Below are 15,804 nucleotides of genomic sequence, written 5' to 3'. Positions count from 1 at the left end.
GTAAATGAAATTTTGGAAAGCAAATTCATGCAGAAAATATGCTGTAGTGAGGATATTGAATCCCTAACGATGCATATTAAAAGTTTTTCCCCAAATTGCACTACAGGTAAGTGCTGAGTTCTGCGAGGAGTAGATCACAGCAGGAAGGCCTTAGGTCTTTAGGAGCCAGGCAGGGAGACTATTCTACAATCTTATTTTATGCTTTCTTTTGCTTTGTGATATGAGATGAACATATTTTCTTCACCACTACACTACCTGCTATAACATTAATAATTAATCATACTGGAACATGTAAAACAATGATCATCACATAGCATTTTAAAATTCATATAAAAATTATCTTATCTATTTTAACCATAATTTGAAGGATGAGTGCTATATTGTCTAAAAGACTTTCAGTGCTGTAATTCTTTGATTAGGTTGAATTAAATTTTATGCTATACTGCTATGCATAGTATTAGTTCACCAAAATAATTTTCACACCGATGATATGACAATATTGTGATTAAGAGGATTTAGGATTTAGGTGCTAATTTTAAAACTACACCCATTGAATTTCTTTAAGAGTTCAGATTGTGCTTTGGAGATTTTGAAGTTATTTCTGCAGATTGGGTCACATCTTCTATAAGTACCATATTGGCATGCCATTTGTAAATTCACACTTTTTGTTCTTCTTGTATCACCTGAAAGTATTGATAAACAAATAATTTTATATTAATGAGCTATGGCTAGATAATCTTTGTATTTCTGATAAAAATTGTTTACTAGCCATTGTTTATTATATTCCACTTAATCATCCTAAAATCTTTACTTTAGTTTATAAGCATATAGGAATTTAAATTGTTGGAATGAGAAAAAGTATGCTTTATTTTCAAATATAATAGAATGGAGGGTCAGCTTATAAAGTCCAATAAAGTTAATGTTTTCTGCACAGTCTTTGAGAAAGTTTGTGGTACAAACCTTTGTAAAAGTCTTTGCCTTTTTTCTCCAGAACGAGACTTTTCATGCAGTGGGCTCATTTCTGATTTACAATTACTCTTGACAATGCATTCTTTGTTGTAGCTGATTAATGATGGTGTGTTTACTCTTTTGCTGCCCACCTTGAGCTTGAGGACCATTCATTATCGGGATAAATAATTACAAAGCTTCACTCAGATATGAAATTGAACGAGGTTCGTGAACATAGCTAATAAATAAAGGATGCTGGAGCACATAGTCTTTCTGTTTGGAGGAGAATTAATGTCAGTCCTCAGACAGCTTTCACATATCATAATCCCACATTTGGTTCTACAGTTCACCTTCCTTAATCACTTTGCATTAAATGATATTGTTACATAGAATATATATTTCTAATTAGGACTCAAAAAAACAAAAAATATACTTGTTCACTTGGTTTTCAGAGAAGAAAACTGACAAAGCACTTTTAATGTTTATGGGCAGTTATATATTATGGGAACAACTCCAATAATTTATTTAAAACTCCTGGCAGATAATCTAATGACTATTTCTTGATTGTGATTTACCCAAAGAGAACATAATATTTGATATAAAAGGTTAAAAAGGAATCTTTTGATATCTATCTCAGGCAATGTTTAATGGATTATAGTGAATCACACTCAAGAAAAAAATTGGTCCTCCAAAGTCTTAGACTTATAAAAAATAATCATGGGTAAACAACAACAAAAAAAAATCTCAGGAGATTATAATAGATCTTTAAAAGAGAACTAACAAGGAACTGGAAATCTCACTGTGTCCCAACCCTAGGCAAGGAAATGCAAGTCACTAGAAAGTAGGAGAAATAGCCTTCTCCAGAAGAAGTCTCACCATTGGTCATTCTTGAACACATATAGAGACAACACTAACCACATTGAATACTTGTAGTGGCATTTCAATTGTATTTTAGTAAATAAAGATCTGAGAGTAAACAGCCTCACTGACCAGCCTACAGACAAGGTCACAGTAATGCATACCTTTAATCCCAGTAGCCCCATTAATTTGCCATAGAAACTGAGTGGTATATGCCTGTAATCCCAGTGGTGCACACACTTAATCCTAGCTTTAGAGAAGATTATAAGACAGGAGAAGACAGCTCTCAGACACAGTCTCATTCTGAGATTCCTGGAAGCAGATAGCCATTTCAGACTGAGGGAAAGGTAAGAGCCAGTAGCTGGCTGATTAGCTTTTCAGGTCTTCAAGTTGAACCCCAATTTCTTTCTCTGAGATTTTGTTAATCATTCCTCAATATTTATATATTACAGTAACTACAGAAATGTTGAATTCTTATATTTAGAACACACACACACAAACACATATATATATACATATATGTACAAATATATTTCACAACACTAAAAAAAGAGAAGCTCTGAATTTGAGAGAGAACTGGTAGAACCCATGAGAGTAATTAGAGGAAGAAACACCAAATATGGAAATGATGTACTTGTATTTTAATTTCAAAAATGAAAAAGTAGCCGGGCAGTGGTGGCGCACACCTTTAATCCCAGCACTAGGGAGGCAGAGGCAGGCGGATCTCTGGGAATTCGAGGCCAGTCTGGTCTACAAGAGCCAGTTCCAGGACAGGCACCAAAAGCCACAGAGAAACCCTGTCTCGAAAAACAAAAAAAAAAAAAAAAAAAAAAAAAAAGAAAAGAAAAGAAAAAAGTAAATAGCAGAATGAACCATAGTTGATTAGAGAGACATGTTTTATGTTTATTTTGAAAGGTCATTCAAAACAAACAGAAAGCCATACTTTATCAGTAGTGAAAGACCTTGTTCAGATTGTTGGCCTAGCATGTAATTGAGAAAAGAGATCACAGAAAAGAAAAAGTGATATTAAAAGGAGTGTACAGAAACATAAATTTTCCTTAAGCATTTTTTTTTTTTTTTTTGATTTTCTAGACGGGGTTTCTCCATAGCTTTTTGGTTCCTGTCCTGGAACTAGCTCTTGTAGACCAGGCTGGCCTTGAACTCCCAGAGATCCGCCTGCCTCTGCCTCCCAAGTGCTGGGGTTAGCTGGGCGGTGTTGGCACATGCCTTTAAAGCTCAAATACTGTGACTTAGTAAGATGAAAGGAAAACACATAATAAAGGAACAAAAGATTCTTAAAATAATTATTTATGTAAGTTAATAAAATAGAGCAGTATTGAGTGGAAGATAACTCAAATTATCTGAGAAATTGCCTGGATTGAATTTAAATTACTCTTCTCAGTTGCTTTCCAGCAGTGAGAAAGAAAAGAACAACACAGGGCTCTGCAGTAGTACTGCGAACATCTTCCATAAAACATTAACCTCCTAGTGTGGGAAGAAGGGAAACCCACTGTTCAGACAAATGTGAACTGACTCAACACATGATATGGTGTTATATAACTCTAAGAATTGCTTTTGTTTCGAAATTCATTTATAGCAGGCCTTCTAAACTTTCATCTTTCCATGACACCTATCTGCCTGAAAAAACAACATGCTCTGTATAAATAAGCATATAAGAGTACAAGACAGACTGATAATAGCTTGAAGAAACTTATCTAAAACAATTCTTTTGTAGATGATTTTATCAATTATTAATAAAGAAAAGAATTGTTCATATTAATGATATGGGTACACAGGTAATTATGGAGAAAATAATTAAATATTTATTGAATGATACTGTGGGATATTGAACATTTTTTTGAGTTTTCAAGGTTGATTGCTATTACAATTTAATAATCATCATAAGATATCTATGTTTTAAAAGTACTAGTAGAAATATAGATCTGTTGAGGAAATACTAAAAATAGTTCTATACTCTTTCCTAATCTGAAACCAAAGTGCACTTAACAATGCTTTGTGACACTCTAGTCAATAGCTTAAATAATGATGATTTTTCTTTAATTTATACTGGGAGGTCATAAACATATATATAATGATTACTGACCATAATCACCTTCACCCTCAATCCTCCAGTTTCCTCTAGAACTCCCCAATCATATCTCATACCGAACTTCAAGTATTCATTTTATTATTTATTTATTTATTTGCTTACTTATTCACTGAATCTAATTAATGCTGCACATATACAAGTGGACTTGAGGTCATCCACTTGGACATGGAGAAACTTCCAGTGGTTACTAAAGAGTGACTTGAGACTAGAAAAATGGCTCAGAAATTGGGCATTGGCTGTTATTCAAGAAGACCTGTATGGGTTCTATTTCCAGCTCCCACAGCTCATAACCAGCTGTAACTCCAGTCTCAGGGAACCTGGAACATTCTTCTGGTCTCTGAGGTCATGGTGTACATATTGCATTGACATGCATGCATGTATGGCTTCAATAGAGTCTTGGTAGCACCTTCTCCACCCATCCTGAAAGCCTTAACTCTGCGGATCTTGTGCAACTCTTGTACAGGGAAACACAGCTACTGTATTTCATATGTGTGTAAAAGCCATGCTGTTTTAGAAGACTGTGTTTCACAGCATTCCGCCCCATCCTCCAGATCTTATACTCTATGTGTGCCCCCTTTTCTCAGGTACCCCTTCAACCTTTGTATGTAGTGTTGGTATATATGTCTCATCTATAGCTAAGCAATCATAGTTGCTTCTTTTCAACACTTTGAGCAGTAATGAATATATATTAGCCACTATTTATTTCAATGAGAAACTTATCTGACCAATATTAGAAGCAGCACCAATCTCTGGGTAGAAACATTTGATATAAGCATAAGTGTTTAGAAAACTGTCAACCAGTACTTCATAAAAACACCTAACACAAGACAATCCACAGATATGACTTAATATTTATATATTATAAAATGTTGGTTGAAGGTTAAAATTCTTTCTTTTCCATATTTAAATAAATGTGCTTCCATAATAAAAGAATATTTGTATACACAGTACAAACAACCACCATTTATAGAATAATGTAGTCTTGTTTCCATTCACATGTGTCAGACAGATTCCCTTTGTGTTGCATGGAGTGACAGAATCACCAGTGTAAAATATGTATGTGTTCAACAAGTTCATGTCTAACACTGCCATGAAGTCAAAAAATACGACATGGATAAAATATGCTAGAACTACATCTTTTACATTATGTTTATAGTTTTTATTTTTTTCTTCTAAGTGTGTATTTAGAAAACTTATTGTGAAATATTTTAAAACTTACATATTTACTTACTCAGCTTTATGTTAGATAGAAGACTATGGTTTATGGGTTGTAAGATACTAAAAGGCTCTGTGGCTCAGATAGTAGTCAAAGATCAGTTTACAGAAATGGGATTTCCTTGCCAAGCGGTGGTGGCACACGCCTTTAATCCCAGCACTCGGGAGGCAGAGGCAGGCGGATCTCTGTGAGTTCGAGGCCAGCCTGGTCTACAAGAGCTAGTTCCAGGACAGGAACCAAAAAGCTACAGAGAAACCCTGTCTCGAAAATCCAAAAAAAAAAAAAAAAAAAAAAAATGGGATTTCCTTAGTGTTTTTATCCTAATTTTTCAAAAATTCATATAATATAAAGACAAAATTTTTCCTAAAACAAATATTTTAAAGAATATAGGAATACATCCACAACAATGAAATAACATTTTTAGTTATTAATTTAGGATGTAGTCTTTAAAATATCTTAAAAATTTGAAATTCACTCTATCAAAACATATATTTTTGAGAACTCTGATTTTTGATTATGTAATTCGTAAGTTCTAGTAAACCTTGTGTGAACCTAAAAGAAAAATAAAAGAAATATAATAGCTATACTTTAGATGAGAAACAATAATTGGAGTTAGTTTATAGAAATAAGTGGTGGATAGATTCCTCAGGTTTTCTCCTGTTGCAAAGCTCCAGAAGTATTCAACTACAAAAAGGAAAGTCAATGTTAGCTCCAGTTTGCAGAGGTTCCAGTCCATGGTTTGCTGTCTTCATTTTCTTAGGACTGTGACAAGGCAGAATTTCCATACAAAGCATTAGAGTGTAACAAAGCTACAGACTTCATGACAACCAGAAAACAGACTGGAGGAGGACAAGGAAGAGGTTGGTGGTGTAGTCTCATTTCTAATGGCAAACACTGAACAAAGCCAACAAGAGAGGAAAAGGTTCACTTGGATTTACAAATCCAGTTCAAAGTATATCATCAAGGGAAGTCAAGGCAGGAACTGCAAAACCTGCTTTTTATTTATTTTTCTCTGACTTTTTCTGACCAAACTATTCACTTTATACCCAAAGATCTACAGCAAGATCTATGGAGGATATTGTGTGCTAGCTGGCTAGTGGTCCATCTTATGCTCACCTAGCTTTATTATACCATTAAGGACCACCGCCGGGCGGTGGTGGCACACGCCTTTAATCCCAGCACTTGGGAGGCAGAGGCAGGCGGATCTCTGTGAGTTCGAGACCAGCCTGGTCTACAAGAGCTAGTTCCAGGACAGGCTCCAAAACCACAGAGAAACCCTGTCTTGAAAAACTTAAAAAAAAAAAAAAAAAAAAAAAAAAAAGGACCACCTATCACCTATCTAACGATGATACTCATCCATAGTGGAATGTAGCCTGTTCCCATAGTTACCAATGAAGACAGTGCCATGCAGATATGCCCATGGACCGTTCACTTTAGGTAATTCTTCAATTGACATGCTCTATTCTGATGACTCTAGGCTGTGTCAAGTTGGTAGAAGAAAGCCACTGGTATTGCTGTTCACATTGTTTATATTTAAAAGCCACACCCACAGCTACACACTTCCTTTACTGGTATCTTACAATTGTCAGTGTAGTGGTTAGTCATCAGTTGATAGATTCCCATCATTTTGGGAAGCAATTGTATTGTGTGGATGGTAAGCCAGAGGAATCTTGAATATTCCTTTGAGATCAATAAGACTTTGAAGGAGCATTTTATATCAATCAACAACATTCATTCTGTGAACCAATTAGTTAATATTTGTATCATAATTCAAAATATATTCCATTTCTTGGAATCTTTAAGGTCCAGTAAGAAACATTTGAAGAAAATTTATACATTGGTAGCTGGAGGACAGATTGAAATACCCCATTTGTTTCCAATTCAAGACTGTTTGAAATTATGAACTAAAATGGAGGATGTCCCCCTCAGAATCAGTACAGGACACACACAGACACCAAATTCTCAGCACAGAGATTTATTGCCCTGGAATGGAAACTGTGAGGGGGGAGAGGCTATAAGGTAAGACAGCAAGCAGCAGCAACAGTAGCAGGAAGCATTGCATCAAGCTAGAAAGAGCAGGTGTTTTTTCAGGAGTGTTTAAGGGAAAAAAAGAGAGTCTGTGCTTTGGGGAGCTGATAAATTATTGAACAGGTTAGCCAAATAATGACTTTGTACTATAAGAATTGTCAGGAATGGATGAGTGACCCATGATCCGGGAGGTAGCTTTAGATATACAATCTAACAGTTTAGCACATGGGAAAAAGAAAGGGATAAAAGGACAGGAGAAGTTGGTGCCATGTTTGCCATGTTCAGGTCTGTGTTTGCCATTCTCAGGCCTGCTAGAGGCTTCATGAACAATGAATATGGAATGGGTGAAAATGAATGTTTTTAACTGTTTGTCTGAGAGGAGGATTAATCACCATCTGCAGGCATGTAAGTAACTGGATGCTGCACTCCCTTAATACTTCATTACAGATTAGCCTTTAAATTCAGCCTCTCCTAAAAATTTAATATGTGGACTAACTATAAAATAGTTTTTTAACAGATTTTAAGACAGATGACTAACTTTTACTTGATTTGATGTAGAATGAGCAAGCCCTCACTCCTACCAGAAACATCCTGGCCCACTCCACATCAGCATTTTTACTGCAGGTCACATATTTTTAACTCTATAAGAATAACCAATTAAGTTCCATGTATAACATGCTAAGATTTATTATCTGGCTTATCTACACTTTGATTTCTCCAGAAATCCAAGTACAAATATTTCTGAGCTGAATGGTCAAAAATAATCCCAAAACACAGCCCATACCGGAGCATCAATTTTCTGTATCCATTTCAGTTTCTTTGATAAATACTTAAGAAATTTAAATGAGGGAGGAAAAAAGATTTATTGGGCTCAAGTTTGCTAACTTTTCAATCTATCACTCGCCGTCCCCATCCATTGTTAGGCTATAGCAAGGCACAGACAGCATGGTTGATGATAATGGCAGAAGAATGCTGCTTGCTTGACAGCAGGCAGTTGGCAGACAGAGAGGGATTAAGGAAGTGAATTTTCCTTCACAGTGCCACATTTCATCTAGATAGTATCCAATATCCAAATTCTTCAATTTCTAAATAGTTAATTCAATTATTAAGCCATCAATAGATAGGCTCGTTGGTAAGGCTATTTCCCTCATATTTAGTCACCACCTCAAGGGCCCACTTCTGAATTGGATAATGAGTACTAACCTAAGAGCTTATCAGACATATTTCACATATAAACCACAGCATTGATTTACAAATATGTTTACAAACTTAGAAAACTATGAGAAATTTTCAATTATCATAACATCAATTTGTGAAGGTATTAAAATATATATTATTGAAGTATATATTGTGCATATGACCAAACTCATATTAAACTTAAAATAAGAAAAAAATAGAGATATGTACAGCAATTTTTGAAAAATTCCTCGATAAATTATCAAAAAATTGTTTCCAGAGAAAAGAGCAACAGCAAGCCAAATAATGTCCTTTTATTAATACTGTTGGGGGATGTTGTAGAACAAAGACGACAAAGTGGCTTTGTCTCTCCTGTTTTGTGAAATGAAGCTATAAGTCCCACATAATCATCCATTGTTGTGTAAAGAGAGACTTGGAGAGATTACATACTTGTCAGGGAAGAATTCAGAGGAGTACAAATCAGCACATAACTAGTGTTATGGAAATCACCTTTTTTAAAAAGATAAAACCACCCAGGTATATTAATAATCGTTGTGTCCATTGCTACTGCAGAACTGGGAGTTGTGCTAATGTTTAGGAGTTATGAAGCAGTGGTTGAGTAGTATGGGATAATAATTCATAGTCCGAGAGTAGTTACATTTTTCCTTTCTTAATTTTTTAAAACTTTTTAAATGGATTTTATTGAGCTATACATTTTTCTCTGCTCCCCTACCCTTCTACCCTCTCCCATGGTCCCCATGCTACCAATTTACTCAGAAGATCTTGTCTTTTTCTACTTCCCATGTAGATTAGATCCACATATGTCTCTTTTAGGGTACTCATTATTTTCTAGGTTATTTGGGGTTGTGAATTGTAGACTAATTTCTTTGTTTAATATCTAAAAACCATTTATGAGTGAGGACATATGATGTTTGTCTTTCTGGGTCTGAGTTACCTCACTCAGTATGATGATTTCTAAATTTATTCATTTGCCTTCAAATCTCAAGATGTCATTATTTTTTCTTCTATGTATAGTATTCCATTGTGTAAATGTTCCACATTTTCCTTATCCATTCTTTACGCAAAGAAAATTTAGGTTGTTTCCTGGTTCTGGCAATCACACATAATCCTACTATGAATATAGATGAGCACATGTCCTTGTGGCACAATTGAGCATCCTTTGAGTATATACCCAAAAGTGGTATTGTTGGGTTTTGAGGAAGGTTGTTGCCTAATTTTCTGAGAAATTACCATACTGATATCCAAAGGGGCTATACCAGTTTGCATTCCCTCCAGCAGTGCATGAATATTCCCTTTACCCCACATCCTCTCCAGCACCAGAAAAAGTATTGATCTCCTGACTATACAAAGAACTCAAGAAGTTGGTCATCAAAAGAACAAATAATCCAGTAAGAAAATGAGGTACAGACATAAGCAGAGAACTGTCAACAGAAAAATATAAAATGGCTGAAAGAAACTTAAGAAAATGTTCAACATCCTTAGCCATCAGAGAAATGAAAATCAAAACTAGATTTCATTTTACACTAGTAAGAATGGCCAAGATCAAATACATTTTTCTTTGTGTGTGTGTGTGTACATATGTGTGGTACGAATATATGTGTGAATGTGCGTGATGATGTATGAATGAGAATGTATGCATGTTTATGTGAGGTGTGTGTGTGTGAGCATGTGTGTACATAAGGGCTTCTGAACATGGCTTTACACACAAGGTAGAAACCAGAAAAACACAAGATATGTCTTCTGCTATCATGTTCTGACTTACTGTCTTGAGACAAAACTTCTCTTTACCAAATAAGAAGCTTGCTATTTATACCAGTCTGGCTATCCAGGAAGTTCCTTGGCTTATCCATTTTTGAAATTCAAGCCTGGGGATACAGGATGTACACCCATGCATATATTTTTATTAGTACCATAGTTTTGAATTCAGTTGCTTGTACTTGCACAGAAATTATCCTTATACTGTTGTAGGAGGTCACTTGTTCATTCCCAGCTGTCCAGAACCAAAATAATCACACAGAAACTATATTATTTAAACAGTTGCTTGGCCAGTCACTTAAGGGGGTTGCTCATATCTTTGAAAACCAATTTCTATTATTTCAGATTTTACCATGAAGCTTGAGGCCTACTGGCAAGGTTCTAGCTGGCAGTTCATGTCTTTTCCCTCTGGAAGCTCCATTGCTTCTCACTGACTCCATCTACACTCTATCTTTTCCAGCTTGCCTATATTCTTTTAAGCCATTGGCTAAAAGTAGCTTCTTTATTCATTAAACAACGAAAGCAACAAATATACGGAAGGACTTTGCATACATTTTCCCCTTTTCTATTTAAATAGAAAGGAAGTTTTTGTTGGGGCCCGTGTGGGTCCAACACAGATTTCCTAACTCGGACTGGAACGGAGTTGCAAGGAATAAACCGACGCAGCTTACACGGTCACCATGAAAGGGCAAGATCTCATTCCAAAAATCTCTCTTTATTCTCCAAACACCTTATATATCATCACATCAATTGAGCGGGAAAACACATTAGGCTGCCTCCTAGGCAACGAGGCGCATGGGCTCAAGTCATCAAGTCACATCTGCATCTACCTGTATGCTAGCATTCAGGTAGGCCATGAATTAGCATCTCTATAAGACATCCTCCAATTTACAAAGGGAGGAAGCACCAAACCTCTTAACTCTTAAGTCATCAGCTTTAGCCAACATCTCTTCTCAGGTAATCTACATTTATAACAAAAGAAAACTAGGAGCACTACATCCTGGCTATTGTTAGGCAGAGACAGCTTGTCTGCAGAGTTATGTGATCAGCTCAGACCAGGCTAATGGCTCTCGTGCCATACAGAAATATGGGCCTACAAGTTTTTAACTTTAACATAGTGAAATTACAGGTATAAGTAAGAATGATAATTATAATATTATATCTACTTTATCTTTTATCTTAACTAAGGAAAACTATAGTTATCTATTCTTCAACTCCATCAAAGACTCCAGAAGGATCTAACAATATCTAAGTAATCAGGAAGTGCATTGTTAGCAACTGCAAAAACTCTAGAATTGACAGACATCTCACTACCAGGACAGACACCCAAAGTTCCTTCTTGTCATTGGAGCTTCCAATCTTCAGTCCATAGGCCTATAGTATCTGGCAGACCTTTTCATGAAGCAAGAAATTCCAGAGAGAGTTTCACATACTTTTGTCTTTTCCTGCAAAACGTCTGACAAATTCTTTCATGAAGAAGGAACCATGAAATAATGTCTCACCTTTGGCAAGTTGAGAAGTCATATTTTTGTGGGTCCTGCATGTACAGTTTATACATCATACCATCAAGCAGTCCAGGAAAGAGTAGATTTTTGCCCAAATGGCTAACAAACTTCATGAGGAGATTCTTTAATGCCCATCTTCCTCTTGAAGTAATTGGTGCTGCCAGGAACAGATGTGTCTCATTGGCATGAAAAGTCCTAAGTTTTTAAAACATTTTAAATGTCATATTCTAAAGGTCTCTGAAAGATTTGAAGAATACCTATCTAACTGAAATATATCTCTATACATCTAGAAAATCTAAGATGACTAGAAGCTTGACTATTGTGTTTATCTACTAATTTGTATTTTTTAATTATGTATTTTTAAATGAGATGCACAAACACAATACCTTAATCAAGAGCAAATATGTATATATATTGTTCTTAAATTTGTATCAATAGGCCAAGATCCATAACAATGCAAAATGTTCATATCTATAGCATATCCCCCTTTAAAAGTAAACAAATATTTATAAATAATATTTGGGAATTTGAATGTTTCTCTATAGACTACTTCCTGTTTTTAGTTGGGTGAAGTAATTTTGTGTGGGGGTGTTCATAGCAGTCTTCCAAGGGGGATCTTGGTCCATCAAACAACACAAGTCTGGAATCAATCTACAGGTTCTCATCATCTTTGGAAAAGAATATCTTATCCAAAGCAACTAATCCTGTGACCAAAATTCTGAAGTCATGCTACCTTTAATAGATATATGTTGGTTTAGCTTGGGAGCCCATACAATGAAATGTTTCTCTATTTAGCTCCTTCACAGTCAAAAAATTCAAAAACCAAGATTTTATATATATATATATATATATATATATATATATATATATATATCCCATACTCTTTCTGTATATTCCATCCTTATGTGACTTATTTTCATACTCCATTACTTTTTCTATAAGTTAATATTTATTTATCTTTACTTCTTTAATTCTGACTGTCTGTGCTCTTTTATATTACATTTACTGTCTCTGTATTCTTTCTCTCTCTCTCTCTCTGCCAAGCCTACATACAGTTTTTTAAACACACTGTGTCTCATTTAGAGATCTTTTAGGTCTGAATCTGTCCTGTTGTGTATCTGAAATCCTTTTGTGTCCAGGAGCATGTCTTAAAGTGCTAACCAGCATTAATAGGAATAAGGCTGCTTTGCCTTTTGGCTCCATACAGTCCAACATGTTGGAAGTCAGTTCATTGCCTCTGAGACTGCCATATGGTAGTTACACTCATCCACTCAACTCTGGTAACCAGTTAGTCCATGCTGCACCAAGTACCTTGAAGCACACTGCCCACAAACCCCATTCAATGCTCAGCCTCCTACAGAGCCAGAATTCATGCTGGCAGCACTGCCCAGAAAACCACTTTTTTGAAGCCATGTATATTTTTGTTTTGTTGTTTTGTTTTGCAACTACTGAATCAGGAAGACCTCTCTTAAAGGAGCTGCAGCATGCCTCCAGCCAGCAGAACCCATCCAAAAAAAAAAAATGCACCTAAACTTTAGTTTTTAGTGTCTAGAATTCCTCTCCAAGCCCTCTCAGTTTTTATGTGCATTTAGCTAGCACACTTTGGAGTGCCAATTTGTCGTATGACAAAAAGAGGGAGGTAATGTGGGATTCCCCTCTGTGTTCTGTGAATACTATTGGTTAATAAAGAAGCTGTTTGGAGCCTGTGATAGGGAAGAATAGAACTAGAGGCAGGAAAAAGTAAACTGAATGCTAGGAGAAAGAAGACAAAATCAGAGAAGTCAGGTAGCACTGCCAGAGACAGAACCTTGCCAGAAAGCTACAGCCACGTGGCAATACACAGATTAAAAGAAATGGGTAGAATTAGATGTAAAAGCTAACCAGTAAGAAGCTAGAGTTAATAGGCCAAGCAGTGATTTAATTAATACAATTTCTCTGTGGTTATTTCAGGGCTGAGCAGCCAGGAACAAACAAGTGGCTTCATACAACATTACCCACTGAGCCACCTCCCTAGTCAAGCAGTGTGTTTACAAGTATTTAGCATGATAAAACAATACCTTATACCAACATGTCTAATATATCAAACCTAAAGCACCAGAAACTGTGAATGAAAACATACTACTGAACAATATAAATACATTATCTACTTTCTTATCAATATTATTTATGAAGCAGAGAAATGGTTTTTCATGATATAAACAGTCATACATGTTAGAAATGCCAGATATATTAGCTGGTTTTCTGCTACTGTGATGAAGAACAATTTCCAAGACAATGTACAATAAGAAAAGTTTATTTTGACTTTTGGTTACAGAGAAATTAAAGTCCTTCATGGCTTTATGGATGGTAGAAAGAGTAGAGAGCTGAGAGGTCCTATCTTCATCATCAGTCTGAAATAAGAAAACAACCTGAACTCTCAAACTTGGTAGAAAAAGAAAACAGATTCCTGAAATTTGTCCTCTGATCTTAGTATTACATGTGAATACTAGCTTAAAAGCACATACACACATACACAAGTAAATGAAAATATAGTGCAAATAAAACAAACACAGTATATATACATTATATTGTATATATAAATGAAAATATAAATTCTAGGAAAGTCTAAAGATTATAAAAGTATAGGGACTCAAAATAAAAGCATTTTAATATTAACTGATATATTTATATTCATTAATATTCATAAATATATAACAGAATAAATAGATTATGTAAATAATATTAGGAGACATCAGTGATTCATTTTCCAATAGTGGATATAACTTATGAAACAAAGTCAATACAGAAGCATTATATTTAAATAAATCTACAAAACAGAGTGACTTATCATTTGTCAAGAATACTCTATCTCGCAGAAATAATTCTTCTTAAGCATACATATATTTTGTAGGCTAAAACATCATAATTCACAAACCATGAAAAACTAAACATTTTTAAGTAGTTGTTCAACATTCCCTGTTTAAACTTTAAATAAATCGTAGATAAAAAATTCAGGGTATGTGGTCATGAGTTCATGAAAAATAATTATATTATTGAATAAAACCAAATCACTAGTAAAAAAGTAAATACAAAGCCAAAAATCTTAATATAGTAAGGAAATACACTAATAAAACTAAAATCATAACTTCATATGATCCATGGAATTCACCAAGAATATTGTGTGAAGCATTATAATGTAAGGTGAAAATACAAGGATGTAGCTATCCTAAGATAACACCATCTCCAATACTGAAATCAGTCTTTTGCCTGATCACACTACCTGCTTGTTTTTGATAGGGTTTTTTTTTCTGTAGGTTTCATAGAAACTTAAAAAACCAATAACATAGATTGAGATTTGTTTCTTAAATTTCTACAATTGCTTTATGCTAATAAATTCACAATTATGTCAGAAAGTTTTATCATTATTTTACAGAGAAGAATTACCTACACAAATTTTATGTGACTTGTCAAGTTAAAAATATAAATTTCTTATATAGTAAAAGATTACATTTTATTGAAATAAAATATGTCTTCAATTTTGCTTATATGAAAATGAAGTTATCTTCAACAAATCATATTAAAATGACAACAGCTTGTATACTTTGATGTGTTTACAGCTTTACCTGATTAAATTTAGAGGACAAAATTGCTCCCAATAGCAATTTATGTGATGTGAATTCTAGCTACTGTTTAAATGTGGTAAATATATTTTCACATATATGTGACTGCAATATTTGAAGCATAATTATCACTCAGAGTTGATGTTTAATTTACTCTAAACTTAATGCATAAATATTTCTGAAATTCTGTTAAAATATTTAGCATATTCTAAAATCTAAAATTATAGTCTATTACTACAAATATTAGTGTAAATTAATGATTTTCATCAATTATCTACATTCCAGATATTGTGATATAACTGCTATGTGTTTATAATATATTGAAGAAGATAATAAATACGTTGAACTAATGGAAATACATTTAACACTTCTGCTAACTCTGATATAGTTAGAACCATCCATAAATTCTACATATATGAGACTTAACTGTAAATTATATCAGTATTTTAATATGTTTCTTAACAAGTGTTGGAATGTTATAGTCTTTCCTTTAAGTTATTTTTTAATACTTTCCATTATTTTATTTTGGAGGAGGTCTGTGAAACAGGATTTAAAGACACCCCTGAATCCACTAAATAGCCAAGGATT

The sequence above is a fragment of the Chionomys nivalis genome, chromosome 3 (assembly GCF_950005125.1).
Source record: "Chionomys nivalis chromosome 3, mChiNiv1.1, whole genome shotgun sequence".
In the NCBI taxonomy this organism is placed as follows: domain Eukaryota; kingdom Metazoa; phylum Chordata; class Mammalia; order Rodentia; family Cricetidae; genus Chionomys; species Chionomys nivalis.
Note: the sequence above shows the minus strand (reverse complement) of the source record.